Source organism: Pelodiscus sinensis, chromosome 21 (assembly GCF_052426305.1).
Source record: "Pelodiscus sinensis isolate ZL-2025 chromosome 21, ASM5242630v1, whole genome shotgun sequence".
In the NCBI taxonomy this organism is placed as follows: domain Eukaryota; kingdom Metazoa; phylum Chordata; order Testudines; family Trionychidae; genus Pelodiscus; species Pelodiscus sinensis.
In genome coordinates, this window is record NC_143072.1 from 1,017,434 (window position 1) to 1,034,251 (window position 16,818).

Here is a 16,818-nt window from a genome sequence, read left to right on the forward strand (position 1 = left end):
CGCTGAGCTGACAAACAGCTGATCAGCTGTTTGTCAGCTCGCGTGCTAGTCTGGACGTTCCCCGTCGACATCAAAGCCCTTTGTCGGCAGCCCTGTTATTCCTCGTGGAATGAGGTTTACCGGGGCTGCCGACAAAGGGCTTTGATGTCGACAGGGGGAACGTCTAGACTAGCGCGCGAGCTGACAAACAGCTGATCAGCTGTTTGTCGGCTCAGCGCGGCAGCCATGTAAATGTAAATGAAGCCGCGATCATTTAAATCGCGGCTTCATTTGCCTTTGCTGAACAAACAAATCTACATGCCTCTGTCGACAGAGGCATGTAGTTTAGACATACCCTTAGTTTGGTGAGATCTTTTTGAAGCTCTTCACAGTCTGCTTTGGTCTTAACTATCTTGAGCAGTTTGGTATCATCTGTAAATTTCGCAACCTCACTCTTTACCCCTTTCTTCAGATCATTTATAAATAAGTTGAATAAGATTGGTCCAGGGGCCAGTACAGACCCTTGGGGGACTCCACTAGTTCCCTCTCTCCATTCTGAGTATGCAGTAGAAGGGCAAAGCTTTGCTATATAAATTGCATTGTTAGCTTTTGCAATCTACAGATGCTTTAGGCCAGATTTATCAGCACTCGAGTTGGGTGAGTTTTTCCCAAAGGCTTTGCACATTGGGTGCCGATCTCTTGTTCAACCTCTTGTCCCAGTTTATGGTGGCTGAGTACCTATAAATGTGATCCTTGGAGGCTAGCCAAAGAGTCTGTTCTCACCTTGCTGAGGGATACGGGTCAGGGAAAGAAACAGCAGTTAGGGTTGTGTAGAAAATGTGTTGTAATGCCTGATGGCATCCATGTTTAAAGGCAAGCTGAGTTGCTTGGTCTGTAACACATGGTCTGATAACCTGGTGCACATACATGCATGTGTGCAAGAGAGAGAGAGAACACTACTGTGCGTGGTCCTCGTTAATGTGACTGTAGCCTATTGAGGGGCTCATGGAGGGGTTCCTCCTCCTCTAGGTCAGTGGGCGGTCACTCCACCGATGTCTAAAGAGCCCCTTACAGTCCTGGGCGTCAAGCCAATAGTCAGTCTAGTTCAGTATCGTGGCCCCAGCCCGAGCTCAGGGCAGGGCGGCAGGCAAACACAGTCGTAAGGCCCAGCCCGAGCTCAGGGCAGGGCGGCAGGCAAACACAGTCGTAAGGCCCAGCCCTAGCTCAGGGCAGGGCGGCAAACAAACACAGTCGTAAGGCCCAGCCCTAGCTCAGGGCAGGGCGGCAGGCAAACACAGTCGTAAGGCCCAGCCCTAGCTCAGGGCAGGGCGGCAGGCAAACACAGTCGTAAGGCCCAGCCCTAGCTCAGGGCAGGGCGGCAGGCAAACACAGTCGTAAGGCCCAGCCCTAGCTCAGGGCAGGGCGGCAGGCAAACACAGTCGTAAGGCCCAGCCCTAGCTCAGGGCAGGGCGGCAGGCAAACACAGTCGTAAGGCCCAGCCCTAGCTCAGGGCAGGGCGGCAGGCAAACACAGTCGTAAGGCCCAGCCCTAGCTCAGGGCAGGGCGGCAGGCAAACAAACACAGTCGTAAGGCCCAGCCCTAGCTCAGGGCAGGGCGGCAAACAAACACAGGCGTAAGGCCCAGCCCTAGCTCAGGGCAGGGCGGCAGGCAAACACAGTCGTAAGGCCCAGCCCTAGCTCAGGGCAGGGCGGCAGGCAAACACAGTCGTAAGGCCCAGCCCTAGCTCAGGGCAGGGCGGCAGGCAAACAAACACAGTCGTAAGGCCCAGCCCTAGCTCAGGGCAGGGCGGCAGGCAAACACAGTCGTAAGGCCCAGCCCTAGCTCAGGGCAGGGCGGCAGGCAAACACAGTCGTAAGGCCCAGCCCTAGCTCAGGGCAGGGCGGCAGGCAAACACAGTCGTAAGGCCCAGCCCTAGCTCAGGGCAGGGCGGCAGGCAAACAGTTTTAAGGCCTGTTTGAAGCACCCAGTCGGATCCCTTTGCTCAGGCGGGGATCCAGCAAATGCTGGCTGCTGCTCAAGCACAGCAAAGGGGGGAGACTACCACCCAAGCATGGGGTGGCAGGAGGGATGCAGGCCCACCCACTCCACTGCATCCCAACTCAGAGCCTTAACAGCATCAGAGCAGTCTGCTGCTGGGTCAGCAGGGATCGGCTCCACTATACTGGGGCAGCTCTCCCGGGGCCACTCCCATCTCCCCCTCCATGTGTACCTGGGTCTCCAGCAGGTCCGCTGGGTGGTTGGGGTCTGTCGGCACTGGTAGGTCTGCTGATCCCAGCCACTCTTCAGTTCCTGGCAGGCGTGAGGGTCCAGGCCAGTCCAAGGCCTCTGGTAGGCGCGGGAGCACTGGGCAGATGTATGTCTCTTCTGCTGGCTGGGCCTTCACTGACCTCCTGGGCAGGCCTTTTATAGTCCTGGCCCTGCCTCCCGGTCAGGTGAGGGGGTGGGGCCAGACTCTGCCCAAAAGGGCTCGTGCAGAGGTTCCTCCCCCCTCCAGATCAGTGGGCGGCCACTCCACACTTTTTCCCTCACCTTTTTATTTACGCACACCCCATCCATGGCCCCACAAAGTCGCAGGGCCTCCTTGTCAACCTCCTCCTGGTGCTAGCGAAAGCTGCCATCTACAACACCAGGAGGAGGATGCTGGATGAGGGGGTTCCCTGCGACCGTGGGTCCTACTTCCGTTCATCCCTACTGTCTCGCATCCGGGCAGAGTTCCTCTGGGCGGCGTCCACTGGCTCCAGCGACAGCTTTGAGGAGCAGTGGGCGCTGTCCGGGGTTCTCTGCTCAGTGTCCCCATCCGGTTCCCTTGTTTTAAACCTGTGACCAGCACCCCTTGATCCTTTTGTCATTATTTGTCCCCCGAGATTAGTTGGACATGGGTCCAGTGTCCCTCCCATGGTTTCAAATAGGCACTTTTCCCCTCACCTTTTCATTTACACACACCCCATCCGTGGCCCCACAAAGTCACGGGACCTCCTCATCAACCTGTACCTGGCCCTGGCAAAAACCTCCATATACAACACCAGGAGGAGGATGCTATATGAGGGGTGCTCTGTGACTGTGGGGCCTATTTCCATTCCTCCCTAGTTTCACATATCCAGGCAGAGTTCCTCTGGGCAGCATCCCCTGTTTCCCTGGACAGTTCAAGGAGCAATGGGCATTGTCTGAGGTTCTCTGCTCGGTGTCCCCATTTGGTTCCCGCATCTTAAACCTTTGACCCGCATCCCTTGTCCCTGTTTTTTTATTATTTGTCCCCCGGAATCAGTTGATCCCTAGGTCCAATCATCCCTCCTCAAGGTTGGGGGAAAGGCTTTTAGAAGTGGGCAGGCTAAAAACCCCTGGGTTTTTCAAATAGTGCCCCACTACAGTGTCTGTCCCACTCTCTCCATCACAAAACATTTTGCTGGCTTGTTAGAATTTTTCCGGGACCATCTGTTCTGGTTTTTTTTTTCATGTTGCGCTAAAATATGTATTTCCGCCACGGTGAATTGCACACCTGTGATTTCCATTGGTCTAAACTCACCATGAGCCATCCCTTCATAGCCCTCTTATTTAGATGATTAACAACATTGGGTTCTCTCTCCAATGGCTGCTCCAGGCTCAGGGTATGCTGCAGTCAGCAAGAACAGTAATTGTCGCAATCTATGTTTTAGGGCCTCTCTCCTTATATTGTTAATCTTTATGCTCTAATTTAAAAGCATATAGAATTAAGCATTGCGAGGATGATTCTTTTTAGCCTAACCACTCATTACTATTTACTCTATGAGCTCTGGCCAACATGTTCAAACCTTCTTGCCTTGGCTCTTCAATCCCTGCTTAGGCATCTAAAAGGAAAACAGCTTCACTCGTAAAAGGTGCTGCACAAACAAAAAAAACCCTCTTACTTCAGTGGGAGTCACAAATGCTCAGCCCCTTTTCATAATCAGGCTGTTTGTGGTGCCTAGATATGGATTTCGGAACGGAGGCAGGCAGGTTTGGAACATGTTTGCCAGGGCCTTCAGCTGAACTGCTGAGGGCTGAGAATCCTCTGGATCTCCTAGGAACATGACTTGATAGGAGACCTCCCAGCAAATCGAAAGGGGAGCAGAATGTGGGATAGGGAGTGTTGTAAGGGGTGCTCTTCCTTCACAATTAGTCCTGGACCAATCCCGCAGCCTGTCGGGAAGGTTGTGCTGCAGGAGACGTTGCCATGGTAGCACGTGCTGCCCGTTAGAATGTTGTTGTGGGTAATGACAGCTGCCCACCTAGAATGCCTTGACAGCTGTGTTTCTTTCTGGGGGTGGCACCCTGCTCTCCCTGCCCTCAGCTGTGGTGATGTGCAGGGATGGGTGAGGTACCCTAGACTGTGCCATGGGGATGCTGCTTTTGAGGTCAAAGCTTCTATATCCCCAAGTCCTTATTTAGGGTCCATCAGTGAAAGGGACTCTAGTACCCAGCGCCATGGCATGTTTCTTGGCACAACACTGCCCACAGTAAGATGGGGGTTTTTGTGGCCCAAGAGAAGAGCTTGACACCTTCAGCAGCCTCCAAGAAAAGGGGACCTAGGAACGGATCAGCAGGGGGCATATAGTCACAGAGAAGGACCGCAGAGTGGGATGTGGGCAGGATGCACAGGGCCTGTAGGTTTATGTTTTGCTCTGTGCCCATGTGAACTAGTGATTATAGAACTGAGAGCTGGTGGCCCCATCACATCTGTGAGGCCTTAACACTTAAACCACAGAAAGGTAAATTCTGAAGTAAGTAGCTCACAAAACTGCCTTTACATATGAGTTGCTGGAGTGCTGCCCAGTTCCGCAGCAGCAACTGTTAGGAATAGAAACATCCAGCTGTTCTGGGATCCTGGGCAAAGCTGGTATAAAGTCACCTTCGCTCTTGTCCTTCCTCCAAGCCTTGTCAATAGCTCCCCACTTTTGTGGGAGCAAGGGGCTTTGCAACCAGACTACCTCTACAGCTTGCTGATTCTTGCTTCGTAACATCTAAACCACAGCCCTCTCTTATCCCGACTCTGGTCTCATCTTTCTCCTGGTATCCACCTGTCAGCATCTATTGCCCCATTGCTACATTTGTAAACACCTTTGGGCCATCTCCCATGCTGCTCTGCACACTAGGGAGATACGTCTTATACACATCTGCAAGGTAGGGCTGTCAAGTGATTAAAAAAATGTAACTGCAATTAATAAGGCAATTAATTGTGCAATTGATTGCGTACGCCTCCCCTTTGAAACACCGTGGCAGCATTTCAAAAGGGCAGCGCTGCATGGAGCCCGGGATCAGTTGGAGTCTCCAGCTGACCCCGGGCTCCATGCAGTGCTGCCCCTTGGAAGCGTCGCAGTGGCATTTCCAAGGGGCAGCATATTAGGAGCCGGAGATCAGCTGGGGACTCCAGCTGATCCCTGGCTCTGCTTGCGCTGCCCCTTTGAAGTGCTGGAGTGGCACCTCAAAGAGGCAGTGCAGCATTAACGCCTGAGATTAACACATTAAAAAAATTAACGCGTTAATCGCAGGCGTTAACGCAGGTCAATTGACAGCCCTACTGCAAAGTTACCTTGTCGTTCATCTTCAGATCCCTACACAAACCTTGACAATGCTCCAGCTGCTAGCCTGCGGCCACCACTAACTATGGCGCTGACCAATATTCTCTCTCAGTTTCACTTTTGTTCTCCTGCCCCCAGCCTGTAGCCGTGCCTGGTCTCATGCTTGGTGTTCAAACTGGAAGCAATTTGGGAGATGGAATTTTTTGCGTTCTGTGTTTGTACAGTGCCTAAGGCAGTGTGGCCAGGGTCCATGATTAAGACCCCGAGACATTATCACCATGAAAATCAAGATAATGATAAACAGGGTTAGTCTTGGAAGAAGGGGAGCTGGGAAGCCGTGCAGGCAGACTGGCTGTGTCAGGTGATCTTTTTCCCTAGCTGACCTCGGTGGGGTGCGTGTGGGAGTGATAGTTGACGGGAGGGCAGGGTGTCCAACCTTTTCCTCCTAATCACCCAGGAGAACAAAACACAAAACTTATTTTTCACAATGGCATAAAACTTTGGGAAACCATTTGTCCGCTGCACTGAGCTGACTGTGGGTGGCTCCTGCAATACACCCCGTCCCCACTCCCTTAGGTAAAGAGTGCTGAACCTTTTGCTCTGTCAAATCCTACATGCCGCTGAAGGTGTTTTTGCATTGTGTGAAACTGGCCCTCGGGTTCACTAGGCTGTCACGCTCGGCTCTAGTTCCGGTCCCCCTAAGTGTTTTCTCCAAGCAGCAGGAGTATGTTTACAGGAACAGAAGATCCGGAGTTTCCACATTGTGGCTCGTTTACTTTTAACTGCCTTAATGAGAACAGATTTTGGGGGGGAGGGAGGTAAATATTTCTCCACTTCCTCTCGGAGCGGGAAAAGCCTGTGAGGCCCATCTCCAGGGAAACACCGTAAATAACACGGAGAAAAGTTGTTCCATATGCTGCAGCAGCTTTTAGCTCCTTCTTGCCATCAGATGTCAAACACAATAGCTATTACCAGCCAGCCCCTCCCATGAAGGCATGCTGGGGTCTTTATGTAGAGTTGCCTGGGGTGTCTGTGAGGTTTCATAAGGATCTGCTTGCTGACTAGAACGCTAGCTTTTTCCAGCCCCTCTCCCCCACCCTCCAAATCCCTGCGTTTTATGAATAACCTCCCAAAAGAATAGTGATAGAAATGTAGCCGTGTTAGTCTGGGGTAGCTGAAGCAAAATGCAGGACTATGCAGCACTTTAAAGACTAACAAGATGGTTTATTAGATGATGAGCTTTCGTGGGCCAGACCCACTTCCTCAGATCAAATAGTGGAAGAAAGTAGTCACAACCATATATACCAAAGGATACAATTAAAAAAAATGAACAAATATGAAAAGGACAAATCACATTGCAGAACAGGAGAGGGATGCGGGGGGGGGGGGGAGGAAGGAAGGTAAGTGTCTGTGAATTGATGATATTAGAGGTAGGGAGAGTGGGATGTTTGTGAGTTAATGGTATTAGAGGTGATAATTGGGGAAACTATCTTGGTAATGGGCAAGATAGTTCAAATGTTTGTTAAGTCCTTTTTGGAAAGTGTCGAATTTTAACATGAATGACAGTTCAGAGGATTCCCTTTCAAGTGCAGATGTAAAAGGTCTTTGAAGCAGAATGCAGGTGGTTAAGTCATTGAGAGAGTGTCCTTTCTGGTTAAAATGGCAAGAAACTGTTTTCTCTTTGTGATCTTGTCTGATATCTGTTTTGTGGGCATTAAGCCTTTGGCGAAGTGTCTGAGACGTTTGTCCAATGTACATAGCAGACGGACACTTTCGGCACATGATAGCATAGATTATATTTCTGGATGCGCAGGAATATGTGTTCTTGATCTTATAACTCACTTGATTAGGTCCAATAATGGTATCAGCAGAATGAATATGTGGACAAAGCTGGCAACGGGGTTTGTTGCAAGGGAAGGTACCAGGGTTGGTATTAGTGTGGTATGTCCTGTGGTTGTTGGTAAGAATCATCTTGAGGTTAGGTGGTTGTCTATAGGAGACTATGGGTCTGTCTCCCAGAGCCTCTTTGAGTATGGTATCCTGTTCCAATATAGGCTGTAGTTTATTGATAATGTTTTGGACAGGTTTAAGTTGGGGGTTGTAGGTGATGACAAGTGGTGTTCTATTGTTGGTTTTCTTGGGTCTGTCTTGAAGTAGATGGTTTCTAGGTATTCGTCTGGCTCTTTCAATTTGCTTTTTTATTTCTCTGGGTGGGTAGTTGAGATTTATAAATGCTTGGTAGAGATCCTGAAGCTTCTGGTCTCTGTCAGTGGGATTAGAGCAGATGCGGTTGTATCGAAGGGCTTGGCTATAGACGATGGATCGTGTGGTGTGTTCTGGATGGGAGCTGGATGCATGTAGGTAACTGTATGAGTCGGTGGGTTTTCTGTAGAGAGTGGTGTCTAATTTTCCATTGTTGATTTGTACGGTGGTGTCCAGGAAGTGGATCTCTCGTGTAGAATGGTCCAGGCTGAGGTTGATGGTGGGGTGTAGGTTGTTGAAATCTCTGTGGAATATCTCCAGTGTTTCTTGGCCATGCGTCCAGATCATAAAGATGTCATCGATGTACCGTAGGTAGAGGAGGGGTGAAAGGGGACGGGAGTTGAGGAAACGTTGTTCTAGGTCAGCCATAAAGATGTTAGCATACTGTGGGGCCATGCGTGTACCCATGGCTGTGCCGCTGATCTGGAGGTATAAGTTGTTCTCAAACTGGAAATAATTGTGGGTGAGAACAAAGTTACATAGGTCTGCTATCAGGTTGGCAGTAGTGTCCTCTGGGATAGTGTTTCTAATTGCTTGTAATCCGTCTTCATGTGGGATGTTGGTATATAGAGCTTCTACATCCATGGTGGCAAGGATGGTATTATTGGGGAGGTTATCGATGTTTTGTAGTTTCCTTAGGAAGTCAGTAGTGTCTTGGAGATAGCTGGGGGTATTGGTTACGAAGGGTTTGAGAAGAGTGTCTACATAGCTGGATAGACCAGTAGTGAGCGTGCCAATACCAGAGATGATGGGACGTCCGGGGTGCCCAGGTTTATGGATCTTGGGAAGTAGATAGAACAATCCTGGTCGGGGGTCAGAAGGTGATTCTGTGAGGATTTGTTCCCGAGTAGCTGTGGGGAGGCTTTTAAGGAGACAGTGTAGTTTCTTTTGGTAGTCCAAGGTGGGATCAGAGGGGAGAGGTTTGTAAAGTGTGGTGTTCGAGAGTTGTCTGGTTGCCTCCTGGTTATAGTCGGCCTTATTCATAATGACCACAGCACCCCCTTTGTCAGCTGGTTTGATTACAATGTCCAGGTTGTTTTTGAGACTCTGGATGGCATGGTGTTCAGCGCGGCTAAGATTGTGTGTCGCTTGTTGTCGTTTGCGAATAATGTCAGTCTGTGCGTTGTTGCGGAAGCTGTGTATATAGAAATCCAGATTGTAATTCCGACCGTCAGGGGAAGTCCATATAGAATTATTTTTCCTTTGGTGTTGATAGGGGGGATCTGGTAGGTCAGATTGATGTTCAGTGGTGGTTTGGAAATATTCTCGGAGACGGAGGCGGCGAAAAAAAGCCTCAAGGTCACCACAAAATTGTATCCAGTTTGTGGAGGACGTGGGGCAGAAAGAGAGACCCCGGGACAAGACAGACTCTTCTGCTGGATTGAGTTTGTAGCTGGAGAGGTTAACAATATTATCCGGTGGGTTGAGGCAGTTGCTGTTGTAGCCAGTGGTATGGAGCAGGTTAGAAAATTTATTGTCTTTTCTTTGTTGTAGGGAATAGAAGCGTGTATAGTAGATTTCTTGTCTGGTGGAACAAAAGTCTTGCAAGGTGTCAGTCGGTGTGGATGTTTGTCTTGAGATGAGACGATCTAAGTTAGAAATGTCATTCTTGATGGTTTTCTGTTTCTTGTATAAAATACTTAGGTGGTTTCTTAATTTCTTGGCTAGTGTGTGGCAGAGTCTTTCACTGTAGTCAGTGCAGTATGTTGATCTTAATGGATTGTTCACTTTCAGTCCTTTGGGTACGATGTCCATCTTCTTGCACTTGGATAGAAAGATGATGTCTGTCTGTATCTGTGCGAGTTTCTTCGTATGGTTGATGGATTTCCATTCCAAACGGCTAAATGTAGTGCCTTGCATGTAGAATAGTGATAGAAATGTAGCCGTGTTAGTCTGGGGTAGCTGAAGCAAAATGCAGGACAATGTAGCACTTTAAAGACTAACAAGATGGTTTATTAGATGATGAGCTTTCGTGGGCCAGACCCACTTCCTCAGATCAAATAGTGGAAGAAAGTAGTCACAACCATATATACCAAAGGAAAAATAATCTGTAGGACAGAGACTTACAAGTGCTTTTTCTTATCCTGTGAGCAAGATTTCTGCCTTTGTATTGTTGCTAGGTTTCTTAAGGAGTGTTCCTTTGGGGGAAGGTGTATCAGACAGCAGAGTTTATTCTCTGCTTAATTCTCAACATTTGGAGGCAATTCCAATATTCAAATATTAAAAAATCATGTCAACTCCCTCCTCAGCAAAAAATAAAGAAATTAATTTAAAAATCATGAGGGTTTTAAACATGGCTTTTTAATTTGTTTTCTAGTTCTTTAACCTTAACTACATTTGAGTGACATTTTTTTCCTGTAAACATGAGGACAGAAGCATCTCCCTCCCCTTTAAAAACAGCTGAGAATTCTTTGGAACCATGTGGCTCCAAGAACTGAGATTTTATGTAAGGCTTGAGACTCACAATTAAAATCAGGAGTTGGCAACACTGAAATTCACAGGACAGACCGGCTTCCTGAAAATCAAGCTATAATGTATGGGCTTACATTTCTGGAACAGGGGAGTGCTTTTACACTGTGCAGTAGTAGTAGGTCTTTATCCACTGTGTGGGTCTTGCCACTAGAGGGCAACATAGTTAGCTCATGCACAAAGCTAGTACCATACAATAGACTGCATATTGTTTGGGGTATCCAACCATGTCTGCTTCAGCAGAACTCAGTGCTGGCAGAGGCCGGGAGCAACAATGTTTAGTGTTTGATGTGAAACGCCGCTCCATTTGCTTGTGTCCTCCTGTCACAGCTGGATACGGGATAGTCAACACGCAACCTGTTTCTTATTCAGTATCATCAACCTGTATATTCTTCCTTTCCCAGAGCTTTCCAGTCTAATCCTGTACTCCACCAGGTACATCAGGCGGATGTTAAAATTCTTGTTCCCAAACTACTGAGGCCCTATTACTCCTGCAAAACATGCCTGGAATCATTCCGCTTTCAAAAGCCACAGAAGCTGGCAGTAAACGCGGATCAAGGCGGTAGCTCAGCTTTCAGTGGTGATTGCTGTGTGTTATCAGATTTCACTGGTGCATGACTTCTTTGTGTAGCATCAACAGCCTGTGAGAGGCTTTATGCACAGATAAAGTGGCAAGGACCAGGCCCCGAGAGACTGTAGAATGAGCAAGTTAAACACGTAAATGATTATTCCCCCCAAAGTAAATTTTTTTTCTTTTTTGACTTAAGACCAGGCATCGAGTGAATCAAGAAGTACAAACAGACTCTCTGGCAAGCTTTTTGAAAGCCAGAATAATCTGAAGGGGTTAGCACCCAGATGTACAGAGGGTGCTGAACTCTTTGGAATATCTGCTCTTGATTATGGGTGCTGGATCTCTGAAAACCGATCCTTGACTTCTCTTAGACACGTGATCCTGTTCTAACCACAGGCCAAATTCTGCTCACCTTGGAGTTGAGTAGTCCCATTGATTTTATATATGATATGCAACAATGTCAGTGGGACAGCTACTAGAACAAGGCACTATTGAGCATGAATGAGGGTTGTCAGGATGTCCAGATTGGGGCACTAATCTACAACTTGAGGGACATGAGTTCAAGTCTCAGCTCTACCACAGACCTTGGTCCAGCCTTTTAATGCTTTGGTGCCTCAATTCCCAATCTGTACAATGGGTATAGGAGACCTGTCCTGCCTCACAGAGTGATTGGGAGATAAACATACGAAAGATGGTGAGGCACTTGGATCCTACGGTGAGAGGGGATGAGTATATAAGTGCCTAAGACAGATACGTAGAATATGGCCTGTACAAATAAGCGACCTAATGAAGGAGATATGCTGGGGGTGGGAAGGCGTTGAAGGAATGGTTCCCCTCAGGTGAGTTAGGACGATAGGACCAAATCTATATTACAGGAACAATTCATAGATTATAAACCTAAGAGTGATAGTCTAGTCTGACCTCCTGCATAAGGCATGTCAGAGAACTTCTCTAAAATAATACCTGTTTCAACTTGATTTTCTTTTTTAAAGATCTGCTTTACAGTTGATTTAATCATTGCCGTTCTCACACCATTTGCACTCATGTAACTTTCAAGCAGTTTGTGTGAAAAATCATCCCGTGAAGTCTCACTCACTAATGAGGAGAACAATAAAATAATTGTATAATTAGAAAACAACAAAACAAAACTGCATTAGAACAAATACTGTTTGCTTTTATGCCACTTGAGTTCAGCCTGAATTAGTTACACTTATCCCAAGACAGTTATTAAGGAAATTACAGAGACGTTACAAAAATCTGCAAATGGTTTTCCTCCCCATTCATTGCCAAAAGCTTTAATAATGTAAACTGCTCTGGTTGTTCCAGAAGTCCCAGATAAGGGATAGTAGGAAAGCAGACCTTCACCAGCCATTATGTAATATTTTGTGTAGGATAAAACCCTTTTCTAAAGAGATACTCCTAGACCAGGAAAATTCTGCAACAGGCCTGTCCCGTTGTTTGGATATACAGGCAGTCCCCGGGTTACGTACAAGATAGGGACTGTAGGTTTGTTCTTAAGTTGAATCTGTATGTAAGTCGGAACTGGCGTCCAGATTCAGCCGCTGCTGAAACTGACCGCCAGTTCTGACTTACATACAGAATCAACTTAAGAACCCCAAGCGTCCCCAAGTCAGCTGCTGCTGAAACTGATCAGCAGCTGATTCCAGGAAGCCCGGGGCAGAGCAACTCTGCCTCGGGCTTCCTGTAGTCAGCGCTGGTCAGTTTCAGCAGTGGCTAAATCAGGACGCCTGGGGCAGAGCAGCTGAGGTGCTGCTGGGTTGCTCCAGTAGCGTCGCTCCTCGGTGCTACTGGACCAACCCAGCAGCACCCCATATGCTCTGCCCCAGGCGTCCTGATTCAGCCGCTGCTGAAACTGACCAGCAGCGGCTGAATCAGGACCAGAGCAGCTGGGGTGCTGCTGGGTTGGTCCAGTAGCGCCCAGAGCGGCGCTGCGGGACCAACCGGCAGCGCCCCAGCTGCTCTGCCACAGGCGTCCTGAGAAAAGCCTAGTCTGCTGGGGGGGGTACTAGCTGCGCCCCCTCCACCGCAGCAGACCAGGAAGACACGGGCGGCGGACCGAGACGCACCGCGGTCCCGCCGCCTGGGTCCTCCGCGGCTTTGTTCCCAGTCTCCCTGGTCTGCTGGAGACCAGCAGACCAGGGAGACGGGGAGCAAAGCTTCTGAGGACGCCGGCAGCGGGACAGCCACGGAGCGTCTGGGCTGTCCCGCTGCTGGCTTCCCCCGCGGCTTTGCAAAGCCTCCGGGAAGCCGGAAGCGGAGCAGCCCAGGCGCGCCTGGGGTGCCCCGCTGCCCGAGCCCCTCCGCGGCTTTGCTCCGCGTCTTCCTGGTCTGCAGACCAGGTAGACACGGAGAAGGCCCCGGAGTACACGGGCGGCAGGACCGCGAGGTCCCGCAGTCCGTGTACTCCGGGGCAGCCCCGTTCGTAACTGCGTAAGTCGGGGACTGCCTGTATAGATTTTGAGGCCAGAAAAGACAATTGTGGACCATCCTCTAATCTGACAACCTGCATCATGTTAATGGGTAACCACTTAAGAACATAAGAGCAGCCATACTGGGTCAGACGAAAGGTCCATCTAGCCCAGTATCCTGTCTGCCGACAGTGGCCAGTGCCAGGTGCCCCAGAGGGGGTGGCCTGAAGACAATGATCAAGCAATTTGTCTCCTGCCATCCCTCTCCAGCCTTTGACAAACAGAGGCGAAGGACACCATTTCTTACCCCCTGGCTAATAGCCTTTTATGGACCTAACCTCCATGAGTTTATCTAGCTCTTTTTTAAACTCTGCTATAGTCCTAACCTTCACAGCCTCCTCTGGCAAGGAGTTCCACAAGTTGACTGTGAGCTGTGTGAAGAACTTTATTTTATTTGTTTTAAACCTGCTACCCATTAATTTCATTTGGTGTCCTCTAGTTCTTATATTATGGGAACAAGTAAATAACTTTTCTTTATTCACCTTCTCCACACCACTCATGATTTTATATACCTCTATCATATCCCCCTCAGTCTCCTCTTTTCTAAACTGAAAAGTCCCAGTCTCTTTCCTCGTATGGGACTTAACTTTACTGGGTGATGCTTATGAAGTAGATGGTTAACCAGTGGCCTCGCTGGTCTGGAGCTAGGGTTGCCAGAAGGTTTCAACAAATATACCGGACACACTTGCCATTACATCACAATCTACATTACATCTTATTTAGTGAATACTGGACATTTATATTTTCTCAATTTGTTTCCCAAACAGAAAGCTCAAATACTAGACTATCCGGTTCAAAACTGGACACCTGGCAACCCTATGTGGAGCAGCCCCCTCCTCCCCCCATGAGTCTAGTACCAGCATCCATGGTCATTTCACTGACCTACCAAGGTGCAGTTGTAACACCGATGGGAGGAACTGAACTTAGGACCTCAGTACATGAGCCTCTATAGCTTGAGCTAAAAGCCAGCTGGCTCTCAGCTAAGGCTATAGAGCACACTCATTCTTAACTCTCTCTGTAAGTGGTCTAAGTGCCACTCGATGAGACTGAACCACACCCAGCAGCTGTATGGGTTACACAATGAGTTCACTCCTATTAGAACTTGGGACTTCCAGCTGCCCATGGTCTCCTAGGCCAGTGTTTCCCAATTGGTGCTCCGTGGAACCCCAGGGTTCCGCAAAACGAAAGTAAGGGTTCCGCAAGAACGCGGCATTGCCCCGCCCCCTCTTAAAGAGACAGAGTATTTTGCAGGGTTTTTTTTGCTCAACCAATTCTGGCGGGGCTTTTTTTGTTGTTTTTTGCTTGTCAAATTTTTCTCTGGGAACCCTAGGGGTCCCTGGAAATTATGTTAAGCTGAAAAGGGTTCCGTGGCCAAATAAAATCAGGAAACACTGTCCTAGGCCATGCATGCTGCTTCCAATAGTGGCACAGGGGCAGCCTTCCCTGTGGGAGGGCTCAGCTTGCCAAAGGAGGGGGTTTGGATCAGAGCTTTAGGGGCAAGCAAACCCAGACTATTAAACACAGCTGCATCCAGCTGGGGCAAGAGCTGAAAGACAGTTTAGGCCCTGGTCCTGCTGCCTGTGGACTTCCCCTCGGAGTTGGGGGGTGGAGCTCTCAGCACAAGTCGAACAAGGTGGGCAGGTGAGGGACCTGTAAAGGAAAGGCCAGGCCAGGCTAAGTAAAGAGCTTCGGATGTAGCCCGAACACAGCTGTAGCTGACATGCTGGCCTCACGTGGCCTTGTTTCCATGGTGACAGACGGGCTAGCAGCCAAGTGAAGAAGGCAGTGCTAGAATGGAGGCCTGTGCCGAGGCTGTCCTCACGTGCAGTGCCTGGCACAGCCTTCCTCCTCCACCTCCTAGTCCTACAACTGGACCTGCTTCAAGCAGTCACATTTGTTCTCCCTCTGGGTCACTTGCCAAGGTTTCTACGCAGGGCCTCTAAATTGCATTTGCTCGTGTCTTTGTTCATCGCTCCCAGGTTTATTTGGCTTTTTTTTTTTTTTTGGTCCTCATCAGCTGTAACTACTTTACTATTGATTGCTCCAGATAGATTCATTCATGTAGATTAGCAACGGCAAAGGTCTAAACACTGCTCCTACAGGGCCTCACTTAATATTTCCCCTCTGCTTTGTCTGAGTCCACTGTGGTTTAATTTTTAATTGTCTCTTTATCTAATACAGTGAAGTACTCCTACGCAGTCCAGGCATGTGCTAACAGTGGCAGGTTGCTCATATCCAGCTGTAGCCAAGACTGTATGAAAACACAGTAAGTTCGGCTCAGTGAACCTTCTATAATTGGCAAGACAACTCAATGGAAGAACACAGACCTGCACCTGAGTTGTAGGGTGGCAGAGCTCAGAGGTTCCAGTCGAAATCAGAGGCCCACTGTGCCAGGCATTGCAAACAGAACACTAGAACTGGCAGGGACCTTGAGAGGTCATCAAGTCCAGTCCCCTGCCCTCATGGCAGGACCCAGTACCATCTAGATCATCCCTGATAGATATCTCTCTAACCTGCTCTTAAATATCTCCAGAGATGGAGATTGCACAACCTCCCTGGGCAACTTATCCCAGTGTTTAACTACCCTGACAGGTAGGAAGTTTTTTCTAATGTGCAACCTAAACCTCCCTTGCTGCAATTTAAGCCCATTGCTTCTTGTTCTATCCTCAGAGGCCAAGGAGAACAATTTTTCTCCCTCCTCCTTGTGACACCTTTTTAGATACCTGAAAACCGCTATCATGTCCCCTCTCAAACTTCTCTTTTCCAAACTAAACAAGCCCAGTTCTTTCAGTCTTCCTTCACAGGTCATGTTCTCTAGACTTTTAATCATTCTTGTTGCTCTTCTCTGGACCTTCTCCAATTTCTTCATATCTTTCTTGAAATGTGTTGCCCAGAACTGGGCACAATACTCCACCTGAGGCCTAATCAGCACAGAGTAGAGCAGAAGAATGACTTCTCGTGTCTTGGTCACAACATTCCTGTAATGCATCACAGAATCATGTTTGATTTTTTTGCAACAGTATCACACTGTTGACTCATATTTAGCTTGTGGTCCACTATGATCCCTAGATCCCTTTCTGCCGTACTCCTTCCTAGACAGCCGCTTCCCATTCTGATGTATGAGACTGATTGTTCCTCCCTAAGTGGAGCACTTTGCATTTGTCTTTATTAAACTTCATCCTATTTACCTCAGACCATTTCTCCAGTTTGTCCAGATCATTTTGAATTATGACCCTATCTTCCAAAACATCCACCTGGACCCTGCACCTCTAATCTCCTCCTGCACCCCAACCTTTTGCTCAGCCCAGAGTCCCCTTCCACACCCAAACTTCCTCCTGGAGCCTGCACCCCCCCACAACCCAACCCCCTCCAAAATCCTTATCTCTGGCACCACCGCCTAGCTTGCACCCCCAGCCAGAGCCCTGACCCCACGCAGTCCCCTGCTCTTTTCCAGAGCTCTCTCCCACCCTGACCTCCTCATTTCCAGCCCCAG